The sequence below is a fragment of the Mus caroli genome, unplaced genomic scaffold, assembly GCF_978045245.1.
Source record: "Mus caroli unplaced genomic scaffold, Mus_caroli_1 scaffold_9, whole genome shotgun sequence".
NCBI classification, from domain to species: Eukaryota; Metazoa; Chordata; class Mammalia; order Rodentia; family Muridae; genus Mus; species Mus caroli.
In genome coordinates this window covers 47,192,871-47,205,220 of record NW_028227264.1, presented here as the reverse complement: position 1 = coordinate 47,205,220, position 12,350 = coordinate 47,192,871, and the positions used below count along the sequence as shown (strand labels likewise).

The 12,350-nt window shown below is 37.8% G+C and overlaps 1 pseudogene; it reads right to left on the bottom strand.

The window, feature by feature from the left end:
• Window positions 1-1,693: 1,693 nt before the first annotated feature.
• LOC110302673 (protein argonaute-2 pseudogene) lies at window positions 1,694-6,747 on the bottom strand (annotated as a pseudogene).
• Window positions 6,748-12,350: the final 5,603 nt, after the last annotated feature.

The window sequence follows — 12,350 nt, the reverse complement described above, 5'->3', positions numbered from 1 at the left end:
TGCTTTTGAAGGGAGGAAGGAATCATGAATATCAGCTAGGGAAGGGTGGTGTGAGATGCTAGAAGAAGTTATTGGTGAAGATTCAGCCTCAGTAACAGTTGATGGTCTAGGATTGAATCGATCCTGCAGAAAATTTCAGGGTTGGCACTATGATTAGAGTCTACAAGAGGCAATTCATGCAAGTGCAGCCCAGTTGCAACAGAAGACCCCATCATTTTGTAGATACAAGTAACAGGGTATGATTCCCAATAACAGCAGCAGTGGTGGAGTAGAACATGCCCAAGTTTAGAAAATCAACTCTGTGTGTGGAGGGCAGAGCTTGAGAAATAACCCAAACCATTTGGAGGAGCCCACAAGATTCAGACTAGATCCCAGATATTTGATATTATTGCATTATTTAGAGTATTGGGAATTTAATTTAATCTGAAGGTAACTGTGTCCTGCTTCTTTCCTCTTGAAGTAAGCAAGTATTCAAATTAATTTTGGTTTTTACAAGAGCCGAGACTTGAAAGATTTTTAAACGTTTAAAAGAGATTTTGAATTTAAAAGAGAGATTGAATATTTTAAGGGACTTAGTTTTGAATATGTTTGAATTTGTAAGGTCTGTGGAACTTTAAAATTATTTATATTTTTAATGTGAGACATTAAAGATGAATGTGAAAGGAAAGTTGTAGCTTAGTGATAATGTGTTCCTATGGAAAGTTAGCAAGGGTTCAATTGTTCTGGATAGTTTTATGTCAGCCTGACATAAGTTAAAGTTACCTGAGAGGAGGAAATCTTAATTAAGAAAACATTTCCATAAAATTAAGCTTGAGATAAGCATGAATTGCATATCCTTTTTTTGTAAAGATGTAAGAGTGAAAAGGGATTATACTGTATTTATCACCACAGATCCATATTCTTTAGAAACTTTGGAAAATAAATGTCACAGTTGTACATGACAAATCTTATGATTAGACTGTCAGTATATAGTCTCTTTTTCCCTCTTCTTAAATATTTTTTTTTATCAAAATGGCACTTGTTTCCCAATCTCTTGGACTTGTCACTGCCGTAAATACACATGACTGTCCCTTTGGCCACTATCCCTTCGTTCAGGCCTTGAGGGAAGGCAATGACCAGCAAGAGACACTGTGGATACTTAACAGCCATGTGCCCTGGTGGTGCAAGGCACATGGCATATCTTAAAACTCAAGATTAGTGACAACTTCTTAGGGCCAGGCTTTAAAACCACAATGGTAATGGTGTTGCTTTCCTGCTCAGAACCTTAACAGATAGTTTGAGCCTATCGATTTCATTGAGAATCAGGTGTTAAAAACAAATAAATTGAATAACCAAATAAATTAAAATAATTTAAAGACACAGAGTTCATAGACTGATTTTTAGGACATTTTGTTTTTGTCTTTGTTTTTTGTTTTGTTTTGTTTTGTTTTTAGGAAACAGGATTCTCAGTGAACAGCTTATAGATCTGGCAAGCCATGTTTCCAACACTGGGGTCTCATACATGCCTGCAGCTTAAAATCCATGTCTGAAATCTGGGACGGAAGGCATTTTGGAAAATGGAGAATCTAATAAAACCAAACATGCCTCATGTTCGATGCTGGTTGTCATGGAAGGGTTGAACATCTGTTGGCCTAAATGCAGTTGGTCTGGTGTGAATCCAACTTGGTATACTATCGCTAAACAATACAACATATCAAGCAAAGTACTCGGTACTTAGTGTGTCCTGGTGACCCTGGACCACCTTGGCCAGTGCTTAATGATCTTGCCCATTACTCTGCCCAGAGGTATGACTTCCTTCAGGGCTGTCATGTTCTTTACTCACCAGGTGGTACCTGGCTTGGAAGGCCACCAGCTGAGCATAGTAAGCTGGTGCAGGTATTGACATAGAGCATGTGCAGTGCACATAGGACACAGCTAGTAGGCCAGAATCTGCAGCTCATCAGAAGAAAATCGATTATAATCTCAAAGCACATGCTAGTGGGAAGGATGGCTTGTGTCCTGGATGCTAGCATGACTGCACAGGTAGATGTCAAATTCAGTTGGGTGGGTGATCTTCGTGTCTGTGGTTGTGCCTGCTGGAATGGTTTCACTCTTTAAAACCTGCTCATTTTTGTCTGTGCAGAAGAGGCTTATGGTGCTACTTCTGCACCACAATGAAGGTGATCCATAACTGTTAGTCCTTTTCCAGCTTTATGCTGGCCTCTCTGATGACCAGGAGTTCAGGGTGGAGAACCTGCTGGAACTGGCCCTTGGAGACACCATTTCAGTAGAAGATGATGTGGGTGGGCTTGAAGCATGTAGCTTTGTAGACCTGAGTGGACAGTTCTCGCACCATAGCAGCCAGGTCCTGGATGATCTCTTATCAGTGCTGCTGTACACACACTGTGGCACAGTAGCAGTTGAGGTATGTGTCCATGCTGCCCATGACTGCAGCAATCAAATATTTCTTCCCATCTGCAGCTGGTAGGTGGGTGACATCAGCTCCCAGGAAGATGACAGGTTGCTGGAACACTGGAGGCCTGCCCCATGACAGCAGGATGCTGTTGACGCCTCCCAGTTTGACATTGATTTTTAAGCAGAGATTGGATAGGGTCTGTGGCATGGTCCTCTGCACTTTCTTTATTTGTATTCACTGTATGGTCATCGCCAGCACTGTGTCTCCCACCCACTTGACTTCTGCATACACAGGACTTTTTCAGGCAGGATGACCACCACCAGCTGAAGACCAGCATATGTGTTCTTCAGGTGTCAGAACATGGTTTCCACACTGTCAATACCCTGTTCATACTACAGTAAACACATGCTATGTAATAAGCTTCTCTAACATCATCTAGATGACTTTTTGCAACATTTTCATGTTTTTTTCCGATAGAGGAAGGAAAATAAGAAATGCAGAATTGATATATATATATATATATATATATATATATATATATATATATATGTTTTAAGAACTAAATCTAGACTGTCTCCTATGTATAATTTGATTTCTGACAGTCTTAATTTAGATTATTTGCTAAATGTAAAAATGAGAGTACAATACTTTGAATCACTTGCTGTTGATAAAATTCTACATCACAAGTGAGAACAGCCTGATTCCTCCATGTGTTAAGCATTTGCTATGGAAACTGATGAACTGAGTTTGAGTCTCACAATGAAAGCATCTTTGATAAGTGTTGATAGTCTAACTGGCAGTTGGGATGTTGACCAAGCCTGCTCAGTCAGTCAACAGGTCTCAAAGGAGGGAGTGAGGATTGAAAAAGAAGAAAAACAATTAGACAAAATTAAAACATGACTCCAGCTACTACTGAGGCTGAAGCAGCTTTATTCTTTCCCAGTTTGCTTTTATATCATTCTAGGTACATCCAAAAAACATGGTCAGTTCTTCGATCAAAGACAAAGAAATCAAGCAAAGTGGTAAACAAGGAAATAACATAAGTAATTAAGCAAAGTAGAAAGAAAAAGTATCACACAAGGAAATAAGTAATGTAGTAAGCAAAGCCCCATGGTCACTGTTTGTAATATTCTTATTTGAGCCTACTTCCTTGTCTGGGCCTAGTGACAAATGCCAAATTCCTAGAAGTGGCACCAAAAGCTCTCAACTTCTCTCCCCTTTTTATTTCATAAACATGACTATGCCTGTCTTAGATGATTCCAACAAGAATGCCTTACTTATCCATCTTGGAATATACATTTTCAAACCTAATTTTGTCTTAGTTCAGTAAGGCACTGTACAGCCTGTTAGATTACTAACTCTGTCTGGGGATCCATTTTTAGTTTTGTGCTGTATATTTGGGCACCCAACATGTTGTTATTAAAGGTAAGTTTTGTCACAATGAACAGGAATAAAAATATTCCTAGGACAAGAGGGCTAACCTGATCAAGCTATATAAGCCATTTTTGAAGCTTGACCAAGATAGAAATACTGACCTTAAGACATAAATCAGAATGACCAAGATGAAAGGAATGCCAGGCATTGCTGGGCTGAGATTACTTTGAGCTATGTATCCCTTAAATTCATGATCTCTTTATGCAAAGTTAAACTATCCAGAGAGATGTTTGAATTATGCCAAATACCCTGCAAGTGTCTTTGAATTTTTCATTGGTATTTAGCATCACACTCAAGATGACTTCTTATTCATAAACTCTGAACTTCTTCTTCAATAGTTTGCCTAGTATCATTAAGAACATCAATTTGTTGTTCTAGATGACTATCTGAATCTTTTCGAATACTCACAGCGTTATTAGCATTTTTTTGCTACTTGGTAACAAAAGTAGCTGTCTTGACTTCTTGTGTCAAAGCAGTGGTGTTAGTTATTAATGTAGTCAAAGCTGCTATACCAGCAATAATCAAGTCCACAACCCTCTTGCTTCTGCTTAAAGCATGACTCACTTATTCCAGTATATTTGCAAGTTTTTGTCATAATACCAAGGTATTGTAATACTCAGAAGCAATAATACAAAAGCTAGTTGTTTGACCACCGTAACAGACATACTAGATTTCAATTTGCTAACACAATTAGAAAGTGAACAATCAATACAACTTACATTAAATACCATAGGAAAAAAACAAAAGTAAATTCAACATGAACAATTAATAAAATATTCCAATTTTAAGGAAACATAGAAATATACCCATACTATTCTTTACCAAGTGAACAGAAATCCCATCACCAAATGCATTAAAATTCAGTCTTATTATAAATTGACTCCTCTGTTCAGGGAGATCCAAGCACTAGAATCTCTGGTCTAGACCACACTGCTGGATGTATCAGTGGTAAGTCAGGAATATAGCCCCAGCAGACTTCACTGTGTGGAAGAACTGTCATCATCATCATTAAGGAAATCAGCAGGAAGGTGAGATTGTTCCGTTTGTCACACTAGCCTTTCTGGCAACCACCACCATGCCCCAATTTTTTTCCTGTGAAAAAAACAGAAACATGCCTTTTTCCCCATATGAGTTTAGGATATGGGCCATGCCACTGGCCTGTCAAGGGATACATCCCTTACTGAAGCATATATAGTAGAGGTATGGTGAATTCCAGAGGGGACTGGAAAATTTTATATGGTCATCTGGCAATTGCTACTGCACTAGCTGTTGAGCAGTCAGACTTTTTTCTGAACTAGGAGACCACTGATTCACCCATATAGGAACATCACTTTTGCAAGTAATTTTATCTGCATAGAGTACAGACTTGCAATGGTGTCCACTTAAATAAAAAGAAAACCTAGGCCTGGTTTTCCTTCTCTGGGGTTAACAATAATGTGTTCTAACTTTTCATGATTATGTTTTTCTAATCGTTGGCTAGGCAAATAATCACAATCAAACATTTTTTGTATAACTTTGTTATTTGGACTGTATAAAAAGACTCCATGTCCTTCCTTATCTCTCTTCCCCAAAAACTAACATGCAGGTTAGAAAGAATGTAAGGTTGAAAATATTCTTGTTGGCCTTTCTCTTACTCCCAATGTAAGAGATCACTGCTTTGCTGAGGACTCTTTCTTTGCCCTATTCCTTGTAATTGAGTAATGACAGCTGTTTTAGTCCAAGTTCCAGGCCAGTGAATAGAAGATATTACAGATACATCTACTCCTGTATCCAGTAGACCTGTAAATTTTTTCCATTTATTCTTAAAGAAAGCTCAGGACTTTCAGTTTTTATTGCTTGGACCCTCCTCTAACACTGGTTTTAACTTTTTTTTTTTTTTTTTTTTTGTCATACCCAACGGTATAAGGACTAATTGAGCAATTCTCTCTCCTGGTGGACTGACAGAAATATGGGTAGGTGAAGAAGTCATAATTTTAATTTCCTCCGTATAATCTGCATCTATAACTCCTGAGGCAATCATCAATCCTGCCATAGTGGCACTGATTCTTCCCAGTAACAATCCTGCAGTTCCTGACAATCGCAGATCATATATTCCAGTAGGAAGAACCTGGATCTCCATTTCAGATGTTAATACTATGTAGGCAGAGGGACCTAGGTTCAGTCCTGTGCTGCCTAGAGTGGGTCAGAAAAGATTCGAAAAAGATTGTTTTGCTGAGAAATGAACTTCATTACCCTATAACATTGTTTGGCGCCTGGGGCTGTCCTTCTCTCCCATTTCCCCGAAGAAGAGGACTTAAGTCTTCTCTCTTAGAGCTGCATTCATTAGCCCAATGTGTTCCTCTCCTGCATCTAGGACAGAGTTCAGTTTTTCTCTCTTTACTCTTTTTTTTTTTTTTTTTTTTTTTTTTTTTTTTTTTTTTTTGGTTTTTCGAGACAGGGTTTCTCTGTGTAGCCCTGGCTGTCCTGGCACTCACTTTGTAGACCAGGCTGGCCTCGAACTCAGAAATCCGCCTGCCTCTGCCTCCCGAGTGCTGGGATTAAAGGCGTGCGCCACCACGCCCGGCACTCTCTTTACTCTTTACCTTACTTTTATTCAGACAATTCCTCACTTGGTGCCCTATATGTCCACACCAAAAACAACCTCCAGGAGGCCCATTAATTCTTCTCTTTCCTTTTCCTGTCTTTTGAAACAAAATTGGTCATACAGTTTTTCCCTGCAGTGTGATGGCCATAGCCACACCCTGCACATATGAGGGGCCAATCTCAGAACATAATATAATATAGTCTGTAATGGTCCCAGTCTTCCTGTAAGGTCTTATGGCAACTGGACAGGCTGTGTTTGCTTTCTCATAAGCAAATTGTTTTGCTAAAAGCATTTCATCATTAGCACCTCTAAACACTCTCCCTGCCACTTTCATCAATCTATCGACAAACTCCTGAAAAGGCTAATGAGGTACCTACCTTATTTTTGAGACATTTTTAAAAAATTCCCCTTTAGTAGTCAAAATATCCCATTCCCTGAAAGCAGCAATGCCAATTTGAGCATAAGTACCAGGATTAAATTGTAACTGAGTCTGTATTGCCTGATATTGACCGTCTCCTGCTAACATCTTATTAGTTATCAGATTGTTAGCTTTAGCATTTAAACCCACTGTCTGCTGGCATTTTCAAAAAATTCCATTTTCCATAACAAATAATCTTCTCCTTTCAAACATGAACAAGCTAACTATCTCCAATCTGCAGTGGACAAGCGATCTAACATAGCCATGGTAAATGGGGCAGTAGATCCATACTGAGCACAGGCAATTGTTAATTCCTATATCTGCTTAAAAGGAACTGGAGTGTAGTATTTAGCAGGGTTCCTATGTTGATCCTGCATTTAAAATACAGGGCATTGCAAAATATATCTCTGTATATCTTCCCCTTGTTCTACAGCCTGTTTTAGTCTTGACTGAAGAGGTGATAACAGAACAATACTAGGATTTAAAGTAAGAGGATTCCCTTCATTTTTGTTACTCTTCAAAGTCAGGAGAGGAGGCAAAATCGGTTTTGGCTCTAATCATTTTTGGTATGTCCTCCTCAGATTCTGAACTACCACTGCTTTTCTGATCTCTGAGAACTTCCTCCATTCTTTCCACAAACAGAGCTAATTCTTTGATATACTGCATTTTTATCTGTAGACTTATTGTACCTTCTTCATGGAACCAAGGACAAATTTATTCTAAAAATTCAGACTGGGTAAGCTGTTTTTGTCATATCTTCACTTCTTTAGACCTTCACATATCTCTAGACACATACTCTAAATGCATTCTACCATTGCCTTGCCCCATTCCTACAAGGCTTATTCTAAATCCACTTTCTTTTCCTTTATCTTTCATTTACATTATACCATTAACTTGTCTTTTTTTTTAACAAGGTTTATTGACCACTGGCTCAAATCTTATATATTACTTTACGTTTCATTTTCTATTTCAATTATTTTTCTTTGTGGTGTCCTTCACTGTATTACCCTTATATGAATTGCAACATCAAGGCACCACCTGACCAAGCCAGCTCAGTCATTCAACAGCATGTCAAGGGAGGGAGCAACGATTGTAAACAAAGAAAGATAATTAGACAAAATTATAACATGACTCCAGCCAATACTGAGGCTGGAGCAGCTTTATTCTTTCCCAGTTTGCTTTTATATCATTCTAGGTACATCCAAAATACATGGTCAGTTCTTAGATCAAAGACAAAGTATTCAAGTGAAGTAGTAAACAAGGAGATAACACAAGATAATAATTAAGCAAAGTAGTAAGCAAAAGGATCACACAACGTAATAATTAAGAAAAGTAGTAAACAAAAGCCCATGATCACTATTTCTAATATCCTTATCTGAGCTTACTTCCTTGTCTAAGCCCAGTGACAAATGCCAAAATCATAGAAGTGGCACCAAAAGGTCTCAAGAATATGTAGAAAAGTGAAAATAGATATGTTATCTTGCACAAATGAAAAATGAAAAAAAAGATATGTCGTCTTGCACAAAGCTCAATTCCAAGTGGATCAAGGACCTCATCAAAAAATCATACACACTGAATCTAATAGAAGAGAAAATAGGAAAGTGTCTTGAACTCATTGCATAGGGGGAAATTTCCTAAAAAGAACTCCAGTGACTCAGGCTCTAAGATCATGAAGTAATAAATGGGACCTCATGAAACTGAAAAGCTTCTGTAAAGCAGAGAACATAGTCAATAGGACAAATCGGCAGCCTACATAGTGGAGAAAAATGTCACTAATCCTATGGATAATTGAGGGCTAATATCTAAAATGTATAAAGAACTCAAGAAGCTAACCTCCAAAAACCAAACAACACAATCAAAAAATGGGGCACAGAACTAAACAGAGAATTCACAACAAAGGAATCTCGAATGACCGAGAAGCACTTAAAGAAATATTCAAAGTCCTTAGTCATCAGGGAAATGCATATCAAAACCCTGAGATTCCACTTTACACCAATCAGAATGACTAAGATCAAAACTTCAGAGGGCAGCACATATTATCAAAGATGTAGAGAAAGAGGGACAGTTCTCCATTTCTGGTGGGATTACAAACTGGTACAACCACTCTTGAAATTAACCTGAAGGTTCCTCAGAAATATGGAAATATATCTACCTGAAGACCCAGCTTAACCACTCTTGAGCATATACCCAAAAGATGCCCCACTATGCCACCAGGGCATGCGTTTCACTATGTTCATAGCAGCCTTATTTGTGATATCCAGAAACTGGAAACAACAGAGATATCTCACAATGGGAGAATGGATACAGAAAATGTGGTTCATTTACACAATTGAATACTATTAAGCTATTAAGAACAAGGACATCATGAGTTTTTCAGGCAAATGGATAGAATAAGAAAATATCACTCTGAGTGTGATAACTCATATCCGAAAGGACATGCATGGAATGTACTTAACTAATAAGTAGATATTAACCAAAGGAATACAGAATACCCAGAATATAATCCATAGAACTCAAAAAGGTTAACAAGCTGAAGGGTCTAAGTGAGGATGCTTCAGTTTCACTTGGGAGGAAGAAGAAATTAATCACAGGGAGAGGTGGGGGACAGAGGGAGACAGGAAACTGGTTGGGAGAGGGGACAGGGAAGAGAAAGGGGGAACATGATCAGGTATTGAGGGAAAACAAGAGTGAAGCCATGAGGATCAGAAGGAAAAATGAAAACTGGCAACATTCAGGGGTTGGAGATGGTGGGACCCTCTAGACTGTACCATAGACCTAGGAGGTAAGACTCTTAGGATTCAAAGCGAGGAGAACCTTAGATGAAATGCCCTACAGTGGGGAGAGGGAAATTGTTGAGTCCATCTTCAATAGAAAGACAGAGCATTGAGTGAGGGATGCAGTTGCCATCCCACAGTCCAAAACTCTGACCCAGAATTATTCTTGTCTAAAAGAACTTCTGCAGGCACAAAAATGGAGAAAAGCCTGAGGGAAAGGAGGTTCATTGACAAGCCCAAATTTTGATCCATGTCAAGGGGAAATTCCAAAGCCTGACACCATTACTGATGCTATGGCGTGCTTTCAAATATAAGCTTAGCATGGCTGTCCATCGAGAGACCCAACAAGCAGCTGACCTAGACAGATACAGATACTTACATGCAACCAATGGACTGAAGTCTGGGCCTCCGTGGTTGAATTAGAGAAAAGCTGGAAGAAGCTGAGGAGGAGGGCAATCCTATAGAAAGATCAGCAATCTCAACTAACCCTGACACTTGAGATCTCTCAGACACTGAGCCACTGACCAGGCACATCATAATTAGCTGATATGACCCTCACCACACACACACATATACAGAAAAGGACTAGCTGCTCCTAACCCTTGAGAGACTTGAGGCCCCCAGTGTGGAGAGGTCTGGTGGGATATGGGTGGTTGGGGGACTTCCTCTTGCATATGGGGGAGGAGGAATAGGATGAGGAAGAGTTGAAGGGCAGAACAAGAGGGGGTTAACCACTGGCCCATAAAAAAGATTAAAGAATTGTAAAAGAAAGAAAGAAAGAAAGAAAGAAAGAAAGAAAGAAAGAAAGAAAGAAAGAAAGAAAGGAAGGAAGGAAGGAAGGAAGGAAGGAAGGAAGGAAGGAAGGAAGGAAGGAAGGAAGGAAGGAAGGAAGGAAGGGAGAAGCTGATGCCACAAAGTTATTTTTTGATATCCACAGACATATTGAAGCCTGTATGTGCTCACCTGTCAATAAAAATAAAAATTTCTTTAATTTGAAGTATGTTTTTGCTTTGTGCTCACCATGTGATACCTTCTCTCATAATGTGAAAGAAAAGTCTTTCCTGATGCTGAGTAGAAGTTTAGCCATCGTCTTTACTTTTCATCTTTTATAATTGTTTAATTAGCACAGACACATGGTCTATATTTATATACTTGTAAATAATATTTGTGTAAATATGTAATATATGAATTGTATACATTTATTTGAATTCTATATTGATGCATACCAAATATGTTTAATATATGATGAATGTGTAATGTATATGTACTTATATAGTGTTTGTAAATATACTCACTTCCATATAAGTGTTTGCATTCATTTTATTCATACATATTCATTTTTTTCTTCTTATAGTTTGTGTATTAAAAAATGGTAATATTTCACTTCAAAATGAGATCTCAGACTGAACAAGGAAAGGCAAATAAAATGAAATCTCAGAGACTCATTTTCAAATATGTACCAAGAGTATTGGATGAAGAAGAAAAAAAAAAAAGAATTGGAAGAAGAAAAGGAAAATGATACCATTATAATACTATCTCAAAAAATTAAGGAAGTAAAAAAAAAAATGTGTGAAACAATGCATGGTCTTGTAACAAATGACTGGATAACTCAAATGTGCCATGCCCATGTAAGTTATTATTCAGCTACAAATCAAAAAATGTTAACATAATCCAGAAAGATAAATCTATGTCTAAAATTATATAGCAATTTAACTAAACTATAATAAATTTTGATGAGCATTTCACCTTATTCAATAGTTGCATCCATTTGGCTAAATCTTACTGCAGACATATTGTAGTGAATTCAGTATGTTACATAATTTTATAAATGTTATTTTTTTTGTGTTATGTATGTCACATTATAGGTATCTTGATCATAAGACTTCATAACAAAACCAGAATTTTTCTATTTTAATGTGATCATTAAATGACATGAGAACTAAATGGTGAATATTTTGTTTGATCAGATTCACAGTTCTAAGATGGTGGTATGATTATATTTTTATCCAACTATCTTAAGTGCGATAACATGAAAGTGCTGATTTCAAAAAGAAAAACATCTGACAAAGAATTGTGTCTTAAACTTTGATTTCATTTGATTATTTGTAGAAAACATGGCAATAGATAAAACACATTAAATCCACTCATGCCATTATTTTAGCTCTTCCTAGATGTGACAACTATGGCCTACACTTGTCTAGTATATTTCTTCAACTATTACCCAAAAATTCTTCACTAATCCTTTGAATTAGTCTTGTTAGGGAACCTAGTAACTTACTTCCCAAAGAAACATGAATATTAATATAAGTATTATCTCATTCTATCATTTCTAGGAAGTCTAAATGGTTTGGAATTTGTAACTTGCTGTAGCATATAGTTTTGTAAAAATGATTCATGCTAAATTTGGTTAGGGAGCAGCATTGATGATCTCACCCACCCCCATGTTCAGTCCCAAGGGGCTGTCTGCCCGGGTCCTGGAGGTCAGCCTGCTGCCAATCTGCTCAGTTCTTCCCAGGCAATCCACCCCCTGAGGCAAACGTTCAGAAAGACAGCTACCACTGGCTTAGATCCCCTTAGCCCTGTAAAATGTGTAATAGAGATTTGTAATATACCAGCCAGATTTATAGTGATAAATCTCTAGTCCCAAACTGCTCATGCAAAGAACACAAAACTCAATTGATATAAATACAATCTCCACACCCAGATTGGATAAATGGTACCCTCTGCTACTCTATTGCCCATCTA